The sequence below is a fragment of the Simochromis diagramma genome, unplaced genomic scaffold, assembly GCF_900408965.1.
Source record: "Simochromis diagramma unplaced genomic scaffold, fSimDia1.1 OVJJ01000302.1, whole genome shotgun sequence".
Classification (NCBI taxonomy): domain Eukaryota; kingdom Metazoa; phylum Chordata; class Actinopteri; order Cichliformes; family Cichlidae; genus Simochromis; species Simochromis diagramma.
The window spans coordinates 13166725-13186163 of NW_024386792.1; the positions used below are offsets into that span (position 1 = coordinate 13166725).

The following is a 19439-nucleotide window of genomic DNA, read 5'->3' on the forward strand; positions in this document are numbered from 1 at the left end:
TATCTTGTTTTATATGTTTTTATTCTTCCTACCTTTTAATACTGTTCTTGTTGTTTTTGTGTTGTAAGGTGACCTGATTTGCCACCAACAAACATGATTTATTTTTATTTCCTATTGTTATAATTTGTCATGTATTGAAGTGCAAATTGAGCTGTGAAAACCACTTTACATCCATACATCAATAAAAGTAAAAGCAGACGGATAAAGTTCATTGATTGTATTCAAGTTTGTGTTCAGGGGTAAGAATTGACGTGGATTATCAACCAAAGCCATGACCCCAGTGAAGGGAGAGCTAGTGCATGCTAGTGCGATTTACACTGCCATAACTGCAAGCTTTGTTAGTGCTGTAGGGACCAAGTCCTGTTACATAATGAGTAAGGATGTCTGTTGATTTTGAGCAGGAAATGGGAATATTATATGGTTGCTTGTCCTGCATATTCTCTGTCAGTTTCTATCTGATGCCAATCTCCTTCTGTCCACGTCTCTCCAATTAGCTAACATGAAGTAGAGGGAGGGACCGGGGCCCCAACCAAACCTCGGCACATTGAACATTCCCCTGGACCCCTGCCAAGACTCTCAGGCAGCAGCTCGATGGGTTTCAGCTTCGCTTCCCCCATCCCCCTGCTTCCACCCAGTCCTAGCTTACCCTTGGTGGGCCCCTAAAGCCCCTGCCCCCTCAATTGGCACAGAAGTTAGATAAGGAGGACAATTACACATCCACCTCCCTTTAGTTTGTATGTGTGGCTACTAATCACAAGAAGATTCCTTAAACTGCCACCTTTTACTCACAACTTAAACTAATTTCATCCATGCCTATTTAGAGTGCATCTTCAATTTTTGCAAATTCACAAGAAATGCCAGATATGGGTATGAGAGTGTAAGACGTGGAGATCACATCTATCATAACATGAGATCACCATCTTATACCAAAACAACAGTAAAGCCTGGTCTACACGATGGATGGATGTAACCTAAAAAGCTTTGTTTTCTAGTTTACATCCATCGAAGGACACTGTAACCATTTATGACTTTCTGGTGCTCTGTTATTACAACTGCAAACACAAAGTACAGACACACTCCCCCCTTAGGGGTGTGCCCACATAAACACTACTCATTTGGTACAATGGCCAAACCAAACACCATTGCTTGGTAAATCTAGATCCTGCCCCCCTTGACATTAAAATAGCAATACAGTGAGCAGAGGAAGAGGTTAATGGCTTTTGGCAGCCCCCTATTCAATCCAGCTGATTCTACTGTCAATGTACCCTTACTTGAGGAGCACCCTGCGGCGGTGTTAAGCGCGTTATCTATCGCGACTGTGCCAGTTGTTTGAAAAGCCTCATAATCACAGGCTCAGTAACTACCACACTAAAGCCTGGGATAGGGTCAATGACAGGGGGTGAGGACTGACAACAGAAGCCACACACAAGTCCAACTACAGGGGGCTTCACCAGGGCCACAACAAAATATCTGACAAGGAAAATAAACTATTTTACCACTGTACAGAAAAATGCATGGTGGATACAGTATATTTACACTTGGCCCTGCAGTGGAAACAAGGCTAATGATAGTAACTTACACTGGTGTTCATGTTTTGTCTGCAAAGGGTCAACTAAGGATAAGCAAGCCTTGGGTTTCCTTTCAAATAAATGATCCTGCCCCTTTAGTGATAAGGGGCTGCAGATGGAGTTACTGCCAAGATTTGTCCTCCCGGCATTGTTACAATACACTCTAATCAAAACAGTGTCTAGATGCCAACAGCCTAAAGCCTGGTTAGATCCAGAGCCAACATGGGTAATGTGTTTCCTGCCTGCAATGCTGCCAAAAAGGCAAAAGAAGTAATACAATTCATTGAGTCTGAGCCTCTGTGAGATGAAATTTCTCATTTTGAATCCTTTTGCATTTTGGGACTAAGGTAAGGGACTAAGGTAAACGTCACAAGACTGAGCTAATTTAATTCAGAAATGTTTTAATGACAATAGGACATATACCAATATTTATGCCAGACTTTCTGCACATTTAATACATTTAGGTTATTTTTATACTACAACTGTTACATTAACAGTGACAGTGGGCTAACCACTTTCCACACATAAATACAGTTCAAATGAATTGAAGTTTTTTTTTTTTTTTTTAAAGTTAAAAATAAAAAGGAACCAAGCAAATCTTTAACACTGTTTTCCCATCGGCAGTTCAACTTATAATGTTTTGCTTATGTTGACTAATTAATTTTGCTTATGTTGACTAATTCTGTAAAGTTATTTATTTCATATTCTGTATAGTTTTTCATATTTATATCCTGTTCATATCCTGTACATAGCTTGTACTCACTACAGCCTGTACATACTTATAGTTATAGACTATTCACAACATACTTCATACCGTGTACATTATAACATTCCATAATAGACCCATTTCTGTAATATACTCACATATCTATATTATTGCTAATATATATTGTAATATATCTATATCACTAAAGCACTTCTGGATGGATGCAAACTGCATTTCGTTGCCCTGTACCTGTGCATGTGCAATGACAATAAAGTTGAATTCTATTCTATTCTATTCTACAGCAGGGCAGACTACCTAATTTACTGCTGCAGGTGAATGACATTAAGCGTATTTCGATACATGTTTCGATACTGTTGGTATAGTACTTTCTCTTCATGCTGGAAGTAGGGAATAAACTCCCCAGAGTGTCTCTCTCTGTCTGCTTTCATTAGCAACAGTTGCTAGAGTTGCATGTACACAGAGACTACTGCACTGCTCCCTCAGTATCACAGTAGGGCAGGTGGACAGTGGCTTGCAAAATCAGTGCTACACCCCCAGATACTCCACACTGCTCCTGACTGCTTCTGGCAGAAAACCTGCACCTTCATTACAGCATAACATGCACTGCCTAAGGAGTGACCCCCTCAATGGTGATCTAAGGTCCATGTGCAATCCCAAAATTTACCCTACTGCCTTAAACCACTTGCTGTGGTTTAAGTGCTAGTTACAGTTGTGTCTGGTAATGGTAAAGGTAATTGCATGGTATTTAAGAAAAACTAAACTCCCTCCTCCTTTTTGTTCCACGGTGAAGAGCATCCTATTCTCTCCACTCATTTTGGACACCCCCCAAAACATCTTTTCAGAGCTATCCCCTTACTGCATGCTCATCAGCCTTGAAGGACCCTTAGCTCTGGGCAAAAAAGGGCTGTGTGTTTGTGCCTGTCTGTCAGCTGGCCGTCTAGGGTGCGCTCAAGTCCTGATTAACAACTGGAGGGCATTACTTAATGGCAAAGGTATTGAGCTAGACATAAATAGTCACACAGTCCCATGGCAAAAAAATTGAAAGGCATTGCACATGTGCAGACACTGGCTGAATATGCCACAAAAATATTTACATTCACAGACAGTGCATATATCCATCATACACAAAAATAAACCAACCCCATCTGACTGCAAATGTACGGTGTGCCACTACAGCTTGGGCACATTTTTCATTTCATCACCTCACTGATGTGTGACGGTAGAGATAAGACAGTGGTGACAGAGATGTCAGAGGAGGGGTGGAGGAAAAGGGGGTTTGAAATTGAACAGGAAATTATGTACTTCAATTAAGACACGCGGTGGAGATATTAAAAGCTATACTCCAGCGCCTGGGGACAGGATGCACGAGAGGGGGAAGCAATGGAAAGCGACAGTTCAATCCGAGTTGGGAAGGAGGGGTGTGGAGGAAAGGAGGGAAGAGAGACAGGACAGCTATGTTTAATAATGTACTAAGAATTAGTGTAGTGGAATGTACAATGGTGTACAAGATACATAATGTGATACAGTTGAACCACAGACCGAAGCGTAGCGAAAATTGGGAACAAATGGGACTGTGCCTTTGCCACATTTAAGAAAAGTGTAACTACATCGGATAGGCACGAATTAAAACATTTAACGAAAATATAAAAAGGTGTTATAGCCCTAATGCAACTCTGTGCTATCTGCAATCAAACTATAACTATAAAATTAGCGCCCCATTACCTTCTAATAACCACACAGACATTGAAAAGGCAAAGCAATTCTCCCAGTGGCTCCAAGAAACCATCACATTACACACTCACATGTACATAGTGTGCTCCAGCGCACTCAGCCAATCATAAAAGGGCTATGATATAACACAAAAGTTCCCAACATATTCAAGACCCTTCAAATAAATACACTAAAATTAGTCATCAAACCCGTGTCTAAAGGCACATGGAAGAATACCTCGGCTCAATCAGTGTTTTCCTTTGCCGAAGAATGCCCTGCATAAACAATGTGAGCAGAAATCTGGGCAAAACAAACACGCTTAGTAAACTGTTAATGGATGTTTTAATGATGTAGTACTTGAGCGTTTGCCGGGGCATTACCGCTGTTGTTAACCGGGCTTAGTCTGTATGTCAATGAGACTAGAGCTGAGTGATATACTTTAGCTTAATTATAGAGGAACACGGAGATTTTCATTTTTCGGCTGCCGCTACGATTTTTGATGGTCAAACGTTGATTAACATTATTCATCAGTTTGCCAAGAATCTAAAAATATATATAAATAAATTAAATGTATAAACTTACCTTGCTTTAATCACAGCTTTGGCAGCTTTCAGTTAAGAGTCGATGCATGGCAGGGGGGGAAAATGCATAAAAGCATTCTCCGATGTCTTTTCTAAAGTTACCCGTAAAGAGATGGAGCAGAGATTTAGTCGTAATTAAAGTCAGACTTGGTAGATAAGCCGACTGCTGCTGTAGCAGCTTGGTGACAAGATACCGAGGTAAACAACGGCTACTCAGCCAGATATATACACAGCAAGTACGGTAATTTATGCTTTGAGCAAGAAGAAAAAAGATTAAAAAATAAAACCCAAAACACATACGCTGTGAAATTATTTTTACCAAAAACAATTTGTTAAAACGTCACGATTTAACGGGGGGAGGGGGGCGGGGAAGCGGACGAAGCACCGCTAATAACAAAAACAAAAAAAAATACGAACACGATTAAAATGACTTTTAAAAGCAGCTAAATTATGTAAGCTAACGTTAGCTGGTTGGCGTCGTAAGTCGTCGACCGTTGCAAGGTTTTGCAAACCAGAGAAATCAGGCAGTTTTCGTTAAAAAAAAAAAAAAATCGCCGATGACTTCTCGCGGAGCAAGCCGACGGCCGTCAGCCAGCCACCCAACTTGTTTTAAAGTGCAAAAGATTTTTGTTGTTGTTGTTGTTTAAGTCGTCGGTTGGACGACTAGCGACGGACTGGCTACCGCAAATGCAAAATGAGTAGCGACTCCGGGGAAATACATTCTGTGTTGATCCAGACGGCGGAGCGGACACTCATGGTAGGCGTTCAGTGAGCTCTCCTTGACAGTGGTCTCGCAGCCATTTTGTTCAAACTAACAACACTGCAGTCTCCGTCTCCTCCTCCCAGGGAGCAGACAGACCAGGAAGTCGCTCCGGATACGTCACTCCCGACCAACCAAAACACTAACGCCGCCCACTCACCCCGCCTTCCTCCGGTCTTTAAACCTCCCGACTGGCCACCGAGGATGGACCTTTTTAATACAACCATGCGACGGACAACCAGGAAAAAAACAAAACAAAAAAGGGACAGAGGCAGCCAGCTCATATTTCCAGGGTAATTGCTGAAGCGTGCAGCAAGCACTGTGTGCTTAAAAAAAGAAACAAATGTGAGACATGTCATGCTGTGGAAAGAACATACATGAAGAAAGTATAGGCATTTTGAATTATATACCCAGCAGATTAGCTATTTAATTCTTAAAATTGCTCCAATCAGTTAATTTTAAGAATGGATCAAATTACTCAATATAATAGCAAAGACAATGTTTATAGTTGCAAACCTACTTTTGTTAGTAACCATGTGTAATCATTTTAGCCTCCTTTTAACCTATAGTTTTTGTTTAAAGGGCCACATATTTTACATAAGATTTCATATTTTATCTAGTACAATACATTATGTGATGCATAACTAAAATGGTAAATGTGTATAAATTCCATAAGCAACTGGCAGTTATACTGTGAACTTTATTTAAGCAAGTGAAAATAAACCCCCCAAAAACTGGGGTCAGAGAGCCAGCCCCGGGTTGCTCTTACCCAAGATGACCTTTGTCAAGAATCTCTTCATCACATGATGTCCAGAAACACTAGGCGATAATTTTAGGCTATTCACAACATGATGGATGAGGTCGCCCTTGTGCACCCTCAGTCGCGTCTGCAGCCATCTCACAGAAAGAAAACGCAGCCCCTGTCCATTCTCTGCACTCCTTTCTCATGGAAATGACCGCTCCATGCACACACACACAGACAATGTGTGGTGGGAACAGGTCAAGACTGTGTTCCACAAAGAGGAGGGCTGACCAGTGAGAATGCTCCTATACATCGCAGGGAGAGACTACTAATGAGAAAGCCAGGGGCCCTGGCCAAAAGTTTTTTTTCTTCCTCCTTTTCAAGGCAATATGCCCAGAGCTATTAAATCAGCAAGCTCCAACTGAATGGAGAAAGCAGATGCTCCATGCTCAGGGGTTAAGAGAGGTGAGAGCAGAGGGGAATGCCTTCAGAAACGCCTTAAGGCAAGTGTAGTTCAGGCTATTAAAAGGGAAAATGCAGGAATTCGCTTGTAATGGGTGCCATTTGAATAAGCTGTGTTCCTAGTAATCATTTTGTCCCAGAATTAATATAATACGCTTACTTGAAGCGTCAATTCAGTGATTTATTAGGTCAAAAACTAAAGTGCATTACTTAGGAGATATCAAAGAGACACAGAAATGCATGCGGTACAAAGGACAGCTCAGACTTGAGACGAAGACTGTGGTTCGACATGATCTCAGCCATCAAAGGCAAGAGCTACTCAGGTGTATGTGCATTAAGAAGAAAAAAAAAGACAGGGAGTGTGTCTCTCCCTGAGTGCAGACATTCACATGTATTTTATGTGAGTGTGCGCTCATCCCTCCCTGTTCCACATGCGCTCTCCAACTCATCACAGCTATTCTTTTAGGTGTCTTTGAGATGTTTCTTTGACTTCGCCAATTTCCCTAATTGCTTTCACATTTAAGAAGACTGCTGACAGAAGCGAGTCAATGGGAAAGGTCTGCCTGACATTCTGATAAGAAACAACCCAGACGAGCTGTAGTACTGCAGTGGTGGCAATCGCTCACTTCTTCTCTTCTTAGACAATACACCTCTCCTCCTCCTGCTGCTCTCGCCATCTCCTTCTCCTCTCCCCGTTTCTTTTTTTTTTTTACTCCGTGCTCTTCTGCCTTTTGTTTTAATTCCAGTTCAATCACGAGCTCTGTTCCGCATAAGGTTTTAATTTCAAGCCTGCTGCCAGAGTCTGCCACACGCGCACACACACACACACACACACACACACACACACACACACACACACACACACACACACACACACACACACACGCGCGCGCATATTCACCCAAGTATGCATGTGTATACACCAAACCACAAATTCCTATGCTTACCGCGCACACTTTACTCACGTCACAAGCACGCATACACACTTGTATGTTACAAGGCGACATGCAAATTTAATGCACGTGCTCTCTGGCTACGTCTTATCGAGACAAAGTATCTCCTACTTGAGACTTTAATATGCGCACACACACATTATTAAAACGCAGGCGCATCAGACAAATTACATAACCAGAATCCCGAACTGTATTTTTCCTTCTGAGATCAAAATCTAGTTTATGAAAGATCAGGTAGATTTATGGGATCATTAAATGAATTCATAGCACTTACAGTCTATGTTTCTTTGCCTTACTCAAAAATACAAAGCACCTCTTCAAAGGTACTACCAAGAGCTTTCATTTTGTGGAATTAGCTAGACATGATCTGAGGATTTACCGAGTCCAAAAGCAGGTCTCGGTGTTAAAACCTCACTCACTACATAATGCAGAAAAAGAGATTTACAGTTTGGTGTATGATGTGGGGTAACTGATGACTTGGTGATGTCAGTATTTTGGTATTGATTATGAATACACAATCCTCTGCATCAGTCTGGACTCTATGTATGTGAGAAATCAAAATGCAGACAGCGAGCTGCTGTCGCTTCTCTCAAAGTGACATTTCCAAAGGCATGACTTGACATATGCAAAAGGGCCGTCATGATGATAATTCTGACAGGAAGAGACCATCTCCTAACTGCCCATAAAAGAAGAATGTTGCACAGTGACTCCTCCAGTTCTGCCACTTCAAGGCAAAATTTGCAAGTGGGTTGCTTTGTGGTTGAACTGAAACATTCATGGGAAGCTTTTCTCACTCTGATTAGCAGTGCTGATTGAAGTGCCTATCCATTAAATACTAGCACAGAGTGGGAAAACCCTGCTGAGTTGCTCATTGCTCATCTCCAAGGTCTGCAGCATTGCATTGGGAGATAAGGAAGACTGCTAGTAGCTAAAGGCATGCTAGTGCAGGAGAAGAGGAGGAGGGATCCTTTTCATTAACTTTCATTAAGACTAAAGAGCGAATTAGTGTAAGAAGAGGTCTGATGTACAAAAGTCGTGCTCTTTTTAGCTGTAGCCACATACAGCATGTATGAAGTTCATGAAGACACACAAATTCAGTCTAAGCACTGGCAGCAAGTGTCTCTAATCCTCTGTACTGCTCTGTACCCGTGTACTGCTTTGGGTAGCATAATAGCAAGAATAAACAGAAAGCAGCATCTGGTAAAGGGGTTATGCTTGGGGTGGGAAAGGGGTTATGCAGTCTTTGTGTGTATGTGCTGGTGCTTTTAAGTGCATGCCTGTATTTGACTGTGTGTCTGCGGTGCACGTGTGTGTGTATGCATTTGCATGTGTCCATATGTGTGCTGTATGCGTGGAGGGAGGGAGGCAGAGCACAGCAGAGCAGAGCGTTGCAGTGCAGGCAGTAGGACAGCGTTTCTGAGCTGTGGTAATTTCCCCCGAGACAAGCGAGCAGGTAAAGGCCAGCAAAAGAGGGAGGGAGGGAGAGAAGGATAGATGAAGGCTGGGATAAAAGGGAGGGAGGGAGAGCATCAGCAAGCAAGTATGTCAGAGAATAATAAGGAATGATACAGCAGTGGCAGAAAAGAGGGCAGCACATTCGCCCAATCGAATGGGCACGGACTGCATTAAAAACGTTTCAAGGTTGAATTTAGCCGCTCTGATTGTCAACACATTACCGTTAACATTTGTATTTCCATTTCAAATGCCTTATCTTGTTAATGAGTGTTTCTAAACTGAGTCATTGTTTTTCTAATGAATTCATCTATTAATTACACATGCGCCGTTTTCTGATGACCTTGCTTTATTTTGTTACAAGCTGCAGACCTTAATATTAGCATACATTAAGCCCTGCTTATCTTTCATCCCCAAAAGCTAATACATCAAATTATCACCCGAAAAAAAAAAATGCATCAAGCACAATTGTGTTTCACGCACCAAGGTTTGTGTGTGTGTGTTTGTGGGTGAGCACTCTCACTTATTAGCCCCTTCCCCCTCCCTACTTGCAAACTCATTACCAGCATATAAGACCTGCATGGATTTTATGGTGTTTTGGGAACTGACTGGTTAATCAGATTTATTGCACACTTAAGCTTAATTGATTGCCTTTATGGATTCAAATGAATAATTAAGTACTAACAAGCCTAGTTTCTGTTTCATCATTCTGAAATGATGATAATGACCCACAGAAAGGGAAGGTAGTAGAAGTGTCAATCACAAAATGCCAACATAACAATATTTGCTTTTCAGCCTGTGTAATCTACTGATCATAATAATGCTGTCAAAACACCGATACAAGCACGTTTTCCACTTAATCTCATACTAGTATTGGCCCAAAGCTGGAGATTTATTTTTCTTCACTTTTCACTTTGTATTTAAAAAATGTCTACTAAAAAATGAAGTATTATAAGCAGTTATACAGACAGCGAAAAGACAGCCAGCGCCTCACGATCAAGGCGCTCCCTGAACAAAGACAACATATCCTGACCTTCAGATGATCTTCATCAGATCAATACTATCATCGGCACAGACAAGCGGTCACAGATTAACCCAGACTCCTCTAACCAACCCCCAGCTCTCAACGCAAACACGTGCGCACACACTTTTCTCTCCCATACACAACAACAAACGTGCACGCATCTTTTTTAGCAGGGCCCTGGGTGTATTGACTGGTTTGTACTGACTGACACGCAGAAACACCACACGTACGCGCTTGTTGATTATACTTTACTATACTGGCTTTTATTGCACAGTGTAAAGAGTGAAAGGGTCCTAATGTAGCTGTATCTATCCCCAGCTACAGGAAGGGGAGAGGGCGATCTACCCGTTGCTGCCCTCATCTTGTTATGATTGCAAACATGTTGCAATTAAAAAAAATAAAAAAAAATAACTGACTTGCTTGTCAATGTAATATTATATGAATGACTGTTTCTGTATTTACATGCGTGTTTGACATTATGGAAAAGGGCAGAATAAAGCCCATATGGATATACATATACAGGTCTGGCACTGGATATCATTTTTCACACACCTCTATACAAACATTACATTTCCAGACACAGAGAAGAATATGCATATTTGACACCCCACCAGCCATTTACATGGAATATGTACCAATGAGCAACACAAGCAAATTGATATCTATATGTCTGCAAGTGGCCAGAAGGCAACTGACTTAATCCCAGAACCAATGTAAATGTTGGTGGCATATCCACAGGCAAGAGCTGATATTTAGAAGTCCATTAACACAGGGTGGAGATGGGTTAATTCACTGTGTGTAGCTGGAGATCCGGAGGGAGTTTAGGGCATACAAAGAAGAAGGAGGAGAGAAATGGATAATGGGAGGGAAAGAGAGGCGAAAGAAAAGAGGGTATAATGCAAAGAGAAGAAAGAATGAGAGGAAAAATACAAATAAATGTGGAGGGAGGTAGATGTGTATATAAGCAGGGATGGTGTGGTGGGGGTGCTGGGGATGGCAGTCGGCTGAGTGTGTATGTGTGCATAGTTGTTGTGAGCATTGCTGCCTGCTATCATCCGCCTGAGCCTGGGCGTCAGTTTGATTAATGCTGCTTTCCTCCAACTGACCTCCAAGGTCACTGGAATAGTGGGTACTCAGCCGCTCCCATTTGCTGCTTTACCAGAGGGGGGTAAGGGCCATATAATATGCTCCTCCAGAGTTTCCTCTGTTTTTCCTGTTTCCACTTTCCTCTCTGTCCCTCATTTAAGCTCTCTCTCTCTCTCATCCTCGCCGTCTGTCCGTCTATCTCTTTTTTTCCCTCCCCACCCTCGTTCTGTCCCGCCTCTCTTCGGGCTCTCTCATTCTGGTCCTCATCCATCTCTTTCTCTCTGCCACCATTTCTCTTTCCCTCTGTTTGACTCTTATGTGCTCGCCACCAGCACTCTCTAATCTGAAATGCAATCAAAAGTGGCAATAATGCAATGTGTTTGAAGACGCTGGCGAGAGGGAGAGAGAACAGGCCGGGAAAGGGCCATTAGGCCACCGAAAGAGGTTTAGATAAACACATTCACATTTCTCACACATACTCACCTCCACACAACCACCACTTCCTCCCCTCTCTCCGTTCACAGAAAGACTGCCAAGGTGAAGGCATATGAATAGAGTTGTCCTACACCAATAGACACTTGGCACTGACACACTTCCTCTGGCAGAGACGCTCATAGCAAATGCTACTTATTGTGCCAGACGGCCTTTCCTGGCATGAACCTGACAAGAAGGGAGCCATGTACATACAAAGAGAGGAAGAGAGAAAGACGAAGGCTGAGACATGAGGAGGGCAGTGAAAAAGTTCGTTTTCCTTCTACTCAACTCCCCAACTCTATCAGTTGTACTTTTTTTGTTAGTCCCTGATTAACCTGATGATTTCCCAGCTTTTTCTTCCAGTTTTGTATTACTAATCTCCTTTTGCCCCATCTATAGAAATCCTCACTACATATAATATATTGTCAACACTTATCCTCTGGACAGTACACAATATGTATTCGTGTCGGTCTCTGTGTGAGCTTTGTTCAGATCAGCTTTACTTGCTTGAAACATAGCCTGTTCATTCGTTTCTGTGAAACCTGTGGGTTGGCACAGTGGGGAGTCCCGATGCACAGGGCTCTTCTAGGTGTTTTTTCTTGGAAGCCATTTCTTTTTCCATTGTATTATAAACCTATGTTTAGTGTTCTTGTGGATGTACGGGTCAAACTGAACCTCCAGATTGCATTTCATCTCATGAGAACTTGTAACAGTACAACTACACAAACAAAATGCTTGCTTTTTACCACAGTGCTATTTTCAGACTGAGCACCTGTACAGCTCTGTGAAAAGGAAACTTGGCATTTGATTTACAGGTCTTTTTATCTGTCTGTGTGCACTACATGGCAGATCTTTGTAAAAATGTACATCAGATGTCTTTACTGGTTCAGTCCAAGACCTGACTGATGATTTTAAAGCTAGATTGGGCCCAATTTTTTTCTTATTAGGCTGGGTAGGATCTTGTTCAATAGGCATGGGCTATCAAATAAGTCAGTAGGTCCAAAAAAAGGTAAGCAGATTCCACATCATAGGAAATCATCAGGCGTTGATGAGATTTATTGTATAAAATGATGACTTTTGCATTGCAAGGTACTGAATTGGTTTGAAAAATATTCATTTCTGTCTATTAATTGTTCAGTTGTCTAGAGAATATTTAATTCTTGGATGAAACACTAGACTTTTCATGGATTTATGTAAATATGTTTTTGAATACATAATGAATAGATAATACCTGTTTCTTAGTTTATAATAATCCAGTTAATGCACTTTCTGACTATGGCTGCTTCTTAATTGATAGTGCATCGCGCAGCTCTCTCTCAGTCCGTTCAAACAAATAGCATTTTGGATAAGGTCTCGTTTTTAGACAGTTATTACATGTATTCACATTGGCACTGACTGTGATAGGGTTTTATTCCAATCACGTTTCTCCTGTTGAAAATTCATTCATGTAGCTCATGTTTGGGTATTTTCCACCAGTCCAGTCAATGCAGTTTATTTCTGTTCAAAACTTTTGTCATCTGTAAGACAGACCTGACTAAGATGGCATCCAAAAGTGTGTACAAAGAAGCCAGCAGTATAATCACAGCCTGGAGAGTTAGCCCTGGTGTGCACCATCAATTTGTCTCACACTCTGTACCCTCCATCCCCCACCTCCTTTCCTTTTTTCTCTGTCTCTCCATGTTCCCTTTTTCCAGTCAGTGCCTGAGCGTGAGCGACACACACACATACACACACACACACACACACACACACACACACACACACACACATACACACACACTCCTGAGCATCATGAATCTTTCATGCGAGCGGGCTGTATAATCCCTGAGGCGTGCTCTCTGAGACCCATACACACCCGCCTCCATCACCTTGAGAGAGGGAAAGCCATCACTGGGAATGAGGGAAAGAGACAGAGTGAGAGAGAAGGCGAGGGATAGAGATCGAAAGATAGATGGAGAGACATGGAAAGGGGGGGGAGTGAAGTGGAGAGAGGAAAGGATGAGGAGGAGGATGAGAAGGAGGAGGGAGTGCAAGGGTGTGGGAAGCAAAAGACAAATTGAAGGTGTTAAGTAGGACCTGGCTGGAATTACCTCCCTTCTTTTGACCACTGAGGGGAGGAAAAAAAGAAGAGAGATAACAATGGGAGGTTGGTTCTCTTTCGTCTTGGGTGCTGAAGGCAGCACTGGAAAGTCAAAGTGTATCATTTCAAATCTTCGTCTGATGGAAGCACAATGGAAACTGAAAAATGGATGGCATCAGGATCTATATGTCTTCTAAACTGCCTTTTAAATAGATGCCCACATTATATCGACACAGGCCACATCCATGCATACATACAGTGTACATACACATTTGTTACAATACACCTTGTTCAATGGAAAAGTTTAGGCACCCCAAAAAAACAGTATTCTTAATGCACATTTTGTGTTAATTTCATGGGCTAAAAAACAATTATTGTTGCAGTGTGATTAACTAGTTTGACCTCAGTTGACTTTTCAGAAGTTGCCAAGCAGCTGAAGAATTAAGAATTCATTAGGAATTGTCAACAGATGACAATTCAGAGCCTGATACTCTTTAACCTTATGCTAACACTCAACAGCCTTGGGATCCTCTAAACAACTAATTGGAACATGAAAATTAAATGAAGTTTAAAAAGCCGAGTGAGTCTATCAAAAGAAATTTAAAGCACTTCCATCTTGAAAGTGGCACTCTTCAAAAATTGTTTTTTTAAAAAAAAACAGTGGGTACATTTGGAGTTGTCAAGAAAAAAAATAGGTGCTAAAGGCACAAAGGGGGGAAAAATTGCACACTATCAGACACAAGCCAGAAATAGAGCCTGTTTATTGAAATGTTGTAGCCTTTGTGAGAATATTGAAGCTTAAGAGGGTGCACAGTGTTGCAGTCATGGAATGGTCTAGAAGACCAAGTCAAACTTCAGATAAGTTTGACTTTCTGCCTGCTGGGCAGAAAGTCAAAGCTAAAAACTGCAGAGAATCCGCAGGAAGCTTTAGCTGAGACAGGACTGGCAGTGCCGGTTCAACATATCGTGCGCAGCAATGATGCACAAAGACAGCCTACATGGAAAAATCATCTGAAACTAACCTTACCTGCAACCGAATCACAAAAGTTGACGACACGGCTCTGCAAAGCAACATCTGCGTACGCCAGAAATGGTTTTGAAAAAAACAACTTCTGTGGACGAGAAAATGTTTAGAGCAGCATTTATTTATCAGAACACCTAGCAAACTGTTCAGCATGCAGGTGTAAATACTCTGCATGTGGTTATGTGGCAGCGGCGGTACAGGAAGCATTGCAAAGATAAAGGAACATCGCTCCTCCAAACACCAGCTAACTGTAGACACAATGACTCACAGCTAGCTGTAAGTACTATGTGATGACCACACTTACACTTACACATGCTACATTTACAGTTTAATCCCTTTAAGACTGCAATAAAATGTAACTCTACACTTAACATAAACCAAATATGAATTTCCAAACTATATTTGAAATTCAATCTGAACATGAGAAATAAAGCTCTACAATTTTTATATGAAAATATCAAACTTAACCAGCCTATTTATTTCTGCTTTTACCACAGAATCAGTGTAATTTGATCTTGTTCAGTTTCTTAACCCAAGAAAAGCCAAACCCACTAAAAAAGAGAAAATGATGTCCTCCTATAAGAAACTCTGCAGTGGTAGACAGCTGAGAGAGAAACACAGACAAAAAAGGAATGAGATGTTCAAATCTGTTATTATAGTCCCTTTTCCCCCACATACAAAGTCCAAGGTCATCATAAAGTTTCTTCAAAGTCCAGTTTTTTTCTTTAGCTCACTCTCAAGAGAAATATCATCAAACCCAATATATGAAAAAGACTGAGATGCTATCAAATAAAAATGGCTTAAATGACAACAGGGTGTTCATCAGTTGGACATTTTGCAAGTTTCCTAATATGATATTTTTTGATGAATGAATCTTTATTGTTAACACATAAATTCCCTGCCTGCTACGCGCTTTATGATATAATGACAGCATACTCACAATAGACAGTTTGCTTACCCTAACACATGGGATGATAGACAGCGTTTTTTCCACCTTCTCTTGTGTTATGAAAGCCATTTCTTGTTTGCCATCCTTTTTCATCTCAAGCTTTAGGATGTGTTCTAATAAATACACCATATTAGTCCCTGCAATAAACTCCCACCACAGTTTATCAGCTTCATATCGGCTTGCTTTGGAGTGAGTCAACCCGACTGCAGGTTGTCTCGGTAAGTTCCTAATGGAGTGACAATGGAGAAATCATAGAGACTGGACAGCATAGTTGTGGATGTTGCAATAATTACCTGAGATGACAGTCAACACAGCAGCGGTAAGCACCTTCTCACTGGCCTGATGAGCTTATTATGCCCCCCAACCTTCTCACCCCATGACCCTGATTTAATTTGACACTGATTAATAAGGCTGTACAAGACAAAAAGGTGGCTCGTGCATGTGTGTAGACATGTGTTTGCAAATACGCCTGTCTCCGTGCATATCACTGAAATCATGCTGCAGATAGATAAGCATGTAAGGAGAAAAAAAAGGTACTAATGATACTGATGCATGTGAAGTTCCATATATCTCACTGGGATGTCTCAAGGTCAGAATGAACGAACAGCTGAGGAAAGGTTGAATAAAGGAGAAGAGCTCCTTCATATACAAATGCATGCAGGAACAACTAATAATATGAATACCGCGTCAGGTAAATGCGCAGGTGTTGGAGGGTTTTGCCTGCGTTTTTTATGTTGTTGATGCTTCAGGGTGAGCATGTATAGGACTCATAGGTCTCCCCTCCTTCCAGCACACACACACACACACACACACACACACACACACACCACAGTTGTCCCTTCCTTGGTGGAACAGAATGGAGGGGGCAAGTAGGTTGAGACTGAGGGGTGGGGGCCGTGGGTGGTGGACAGTGCAGTGCCAATTTCACGCCTCCACTCCTCTCTGCCTCTTTCAGCTGCATGCTGTATGCTCCTTCTTCTCCCTACCTCAACTCTCTGCTTCCCCCATCTATAAACGCACACAGCCTTTTCTCCAACGCATGTACCACCCATTCCATCCATCCTCCCTTGCTCCCGCCAGCCTCTCTGCTTAGGCTGGAGTATGACAGCCCAGTTGCTTAGGGGATGCTTGTCTAAATAATAACCCAGAGAACAGAAAAGACCAAAACTGTCATGGTTCTGCAGACCCGGTGTTTTGAATGTTGTTTAATCATTACTGTTGCATTCTTAGAGTGACTTTACTTTCCTAGTTTTGTTTTCTTGCGTCTATGAGTTTTCTGATTATTGTCTTTATCTCTTGTGGTTCGGGTTGATTTCCCTTTAGTGTTTCCCTTTCTCTGTTTCTTTTTCCTCAGTGTCTCCTGTGGAAGTCAGTGTCTTGTCTCCGTGTTTATTTACCTACCTGTGCCTGTCCACCCTCTCCCCCTGTGTCTCGGTGTTCTGTCTTCCTTACCGGTTCCCATGTTCTTCTCTGTGTTTCATCCTTTGTCTTCCCAGTCTGTTGTGTGTTTGCTTGTTTGTTTATTCCCGTCTTAGTTTTAAGCTTGTGTCTCGGTCTTCGTGCTACTTCCTGTCTTATTTTGATAGTCCTTGTCTCATGTGCATTGTATTCAAGGTTTGCTTCCCCTGTCTCGTTATGTCTAATTTGTTCCTGCTGTGCTCTCATGTGTTTCCACTTCCCTAATCATCCCTCAGTTTATATATCGTCTCTGTTTTCCTCGGTCCTTTGTCAGAGCAACTGTTCACCGACTCCTGTGTCTCTCTAGTCCTAGCGGGCCGGGTTCCCTAGTGTTTTCACAGTTTAAGTTTTGACAATTAGTTCCTCGTTTAGTTTGGTTTTCTTATTTGGCTCTGTTTTGAGAATCAGCCTGAATAAAGGGCTCGCCTTTTGTTTAAGTTCATTCCTGCCTCCGCTGTCTGCATTTGGGTCCTCACTCTCCGCTCCACACGATCTGCCACCCGCAAATCTTGACAAAAACAGAGTTCCCTTAGAAAGAAACAAGGTAGGAAAAAAACTAAATCACCAGTAGAGTAAAGCACCACATGAGAAACCTTGTCTCAACTCTGCCCTTCAGCACTCACATCCAGCTCTCAAGATGGATGCCTCGGTGCATTCACTTCTCATGCTTGGCAGCACAAGGACAGAAAGAGGGCACGAGAAAAAAAAAAAAAAAAACAGCTCAATTTGCATTCGCAGAGGTAACATTTGTTTATCGCATGTATGACACCCCTCTTAACGACCCCACCGCTGATTGAAGCAAGCTTGCTAATTAAGCATTAATTACAAAACAATAGAAGTGGCAATTAGATGGTAGCATTTCAATGTGTAATATTCCCACCTGGGCTATTGTTAACATAGCATTATTACCATCACCGCCTGCTGTGGTTATGGTTATCTAAACAGTCATAAACGTCATCTCGCGCATACTGTACCACCCACAGTTGCCGTACAACTAAGTAATATGTTTTCTCTCTCTCTCTCTCTGTCCCTGCCTCTCTCTCTCTCTCTCTCCCTGTGTGTGTGTCTCTCTCTCTTTTTCTAGTGGCAAATATCAGCCGTTTGTTTCATCGCTGGGTTTTAATTGGTGAAAGCAGTGGGATTTACACAGGCACGCAGGCGGCAAGGGTTTTCCCTTTGTAGTGGCACAATGTTTACAGTCCTGCTGCAGAGCAGTCTGGGGCCGTGTGGATGACACCTTTGTTAGTGCCCCATTACATACAGGCAGAAAGATAAACCCTGCTGCTCTTTTGCAACACATATAAATGCTGATATATAGGAAAAAAAATAGAGACAGATTTGCACAGAAACCCACATATATGTCTAACAGTGATGAGGAATTCAAGAGATACTGCTAGAATGACTGGAAAGTGTTGGTTAAGGTGCGTGTGTGTCTGTGTGTGCGTGTGTGAGTGCTAGACAGACATGAAGTCACTCTTGTGTGGACACCTTATTTGAAGATATAACCTGTGCGGGTTGATGAACACAGCAGATTGGAGAGAAGAAGATTAACAAAAGTGGAAAAGAAGATGGTCAGCTGAAGTGTTTGACTGGAGTGTTTTTGACAGCTGTAAGGACAGCAATTTGGAGATATGGGGGGTGTCTGTGTCTGTGTGTGTGTGTGCGTGCGCGCGTAGTCATGACACGATTACAAGTTGGATAGAGCAGAATAATCACTGAGCAAAAATACCTATGGTGCAAAAAAATGTCAAGTGCAAGATTTTCAAAGTAAAGCAATCAACATCGATTCGACACAAATGTATAAGACTGCACAGCAGCTGCTCGTCAGTCTAAATTATTAGCTTGATTAACACTGAAAAGGAAACGATTCATGCAGTTAAATAAAAACACTAAAGAGAGATGCAAATTGAGCAATAATTTCTAAATACATTATTGTAAAACATGGAGAAGCTGTATTCAGTAAACCTGCTGATCTTCATCTCCTTCATGAAAAAACCCCAGAATGAGGATTTCACACATGAGCAAACTTTGCTTTTTCCCTCCATCCCCAAAAGGCATGAGTCTGTGCCTGTGGGCTAACTAACCGATGGGAGTATCATCCCACTCCTGATCTGCTGTTCCCTTTGGCCCATTTCCCCCACCCCTAAATTAGTTGAAATTTCACAAAGCGGGAATACATTAGGGAGAGATCAGGGCAAATGGCACATTATGAATACTGTCAGTAGTGGCCTATTAAAGAGGAATCAGACATTATCGACGCCTATGTATCTGGAGAACTATCTCAGTTAAGTTAATAATGTGCAATTAATCATAGGTCACTTAGCGCAGGATGGGGTATGGGGACTACAGTGAAGGCAGGGCTAATCTGCTGTCCATCCGTCCAGAAGAA

General features: G+C 42.0%; 1 protein-coding gene across 4 annotated transcripts in view; it reads right to left on the reverse strand.

Annotated features, from left to right (window-relative positions):
• tnrc6c2 (trinucleotide repeat containing adaptor 6C2) overlaps positions 1-14744 on the reverse strand; it is a 65007-nt gene extending 50263 nt beyond the window's left edge. Inside the window, exon 1 of one of the 4 annotated variants that reach the window (XM_040024646.1) lies at positions 14647-14744. The gene's annotated coding sequence lies outside the window, so the exon portion shown is untranslated. Of the gene's footprint in view, positions 1-4587; positions 5461-14646 lie in introns of those variants that run through there. The other 3 variants (XM_040024645.1, XM_040024643.1, XM_040024647.1) reach the window with 3 other exon arrangements.
• Between the last annotated feature and the right edge of the window lie 4695 nt (positions 14745-19439).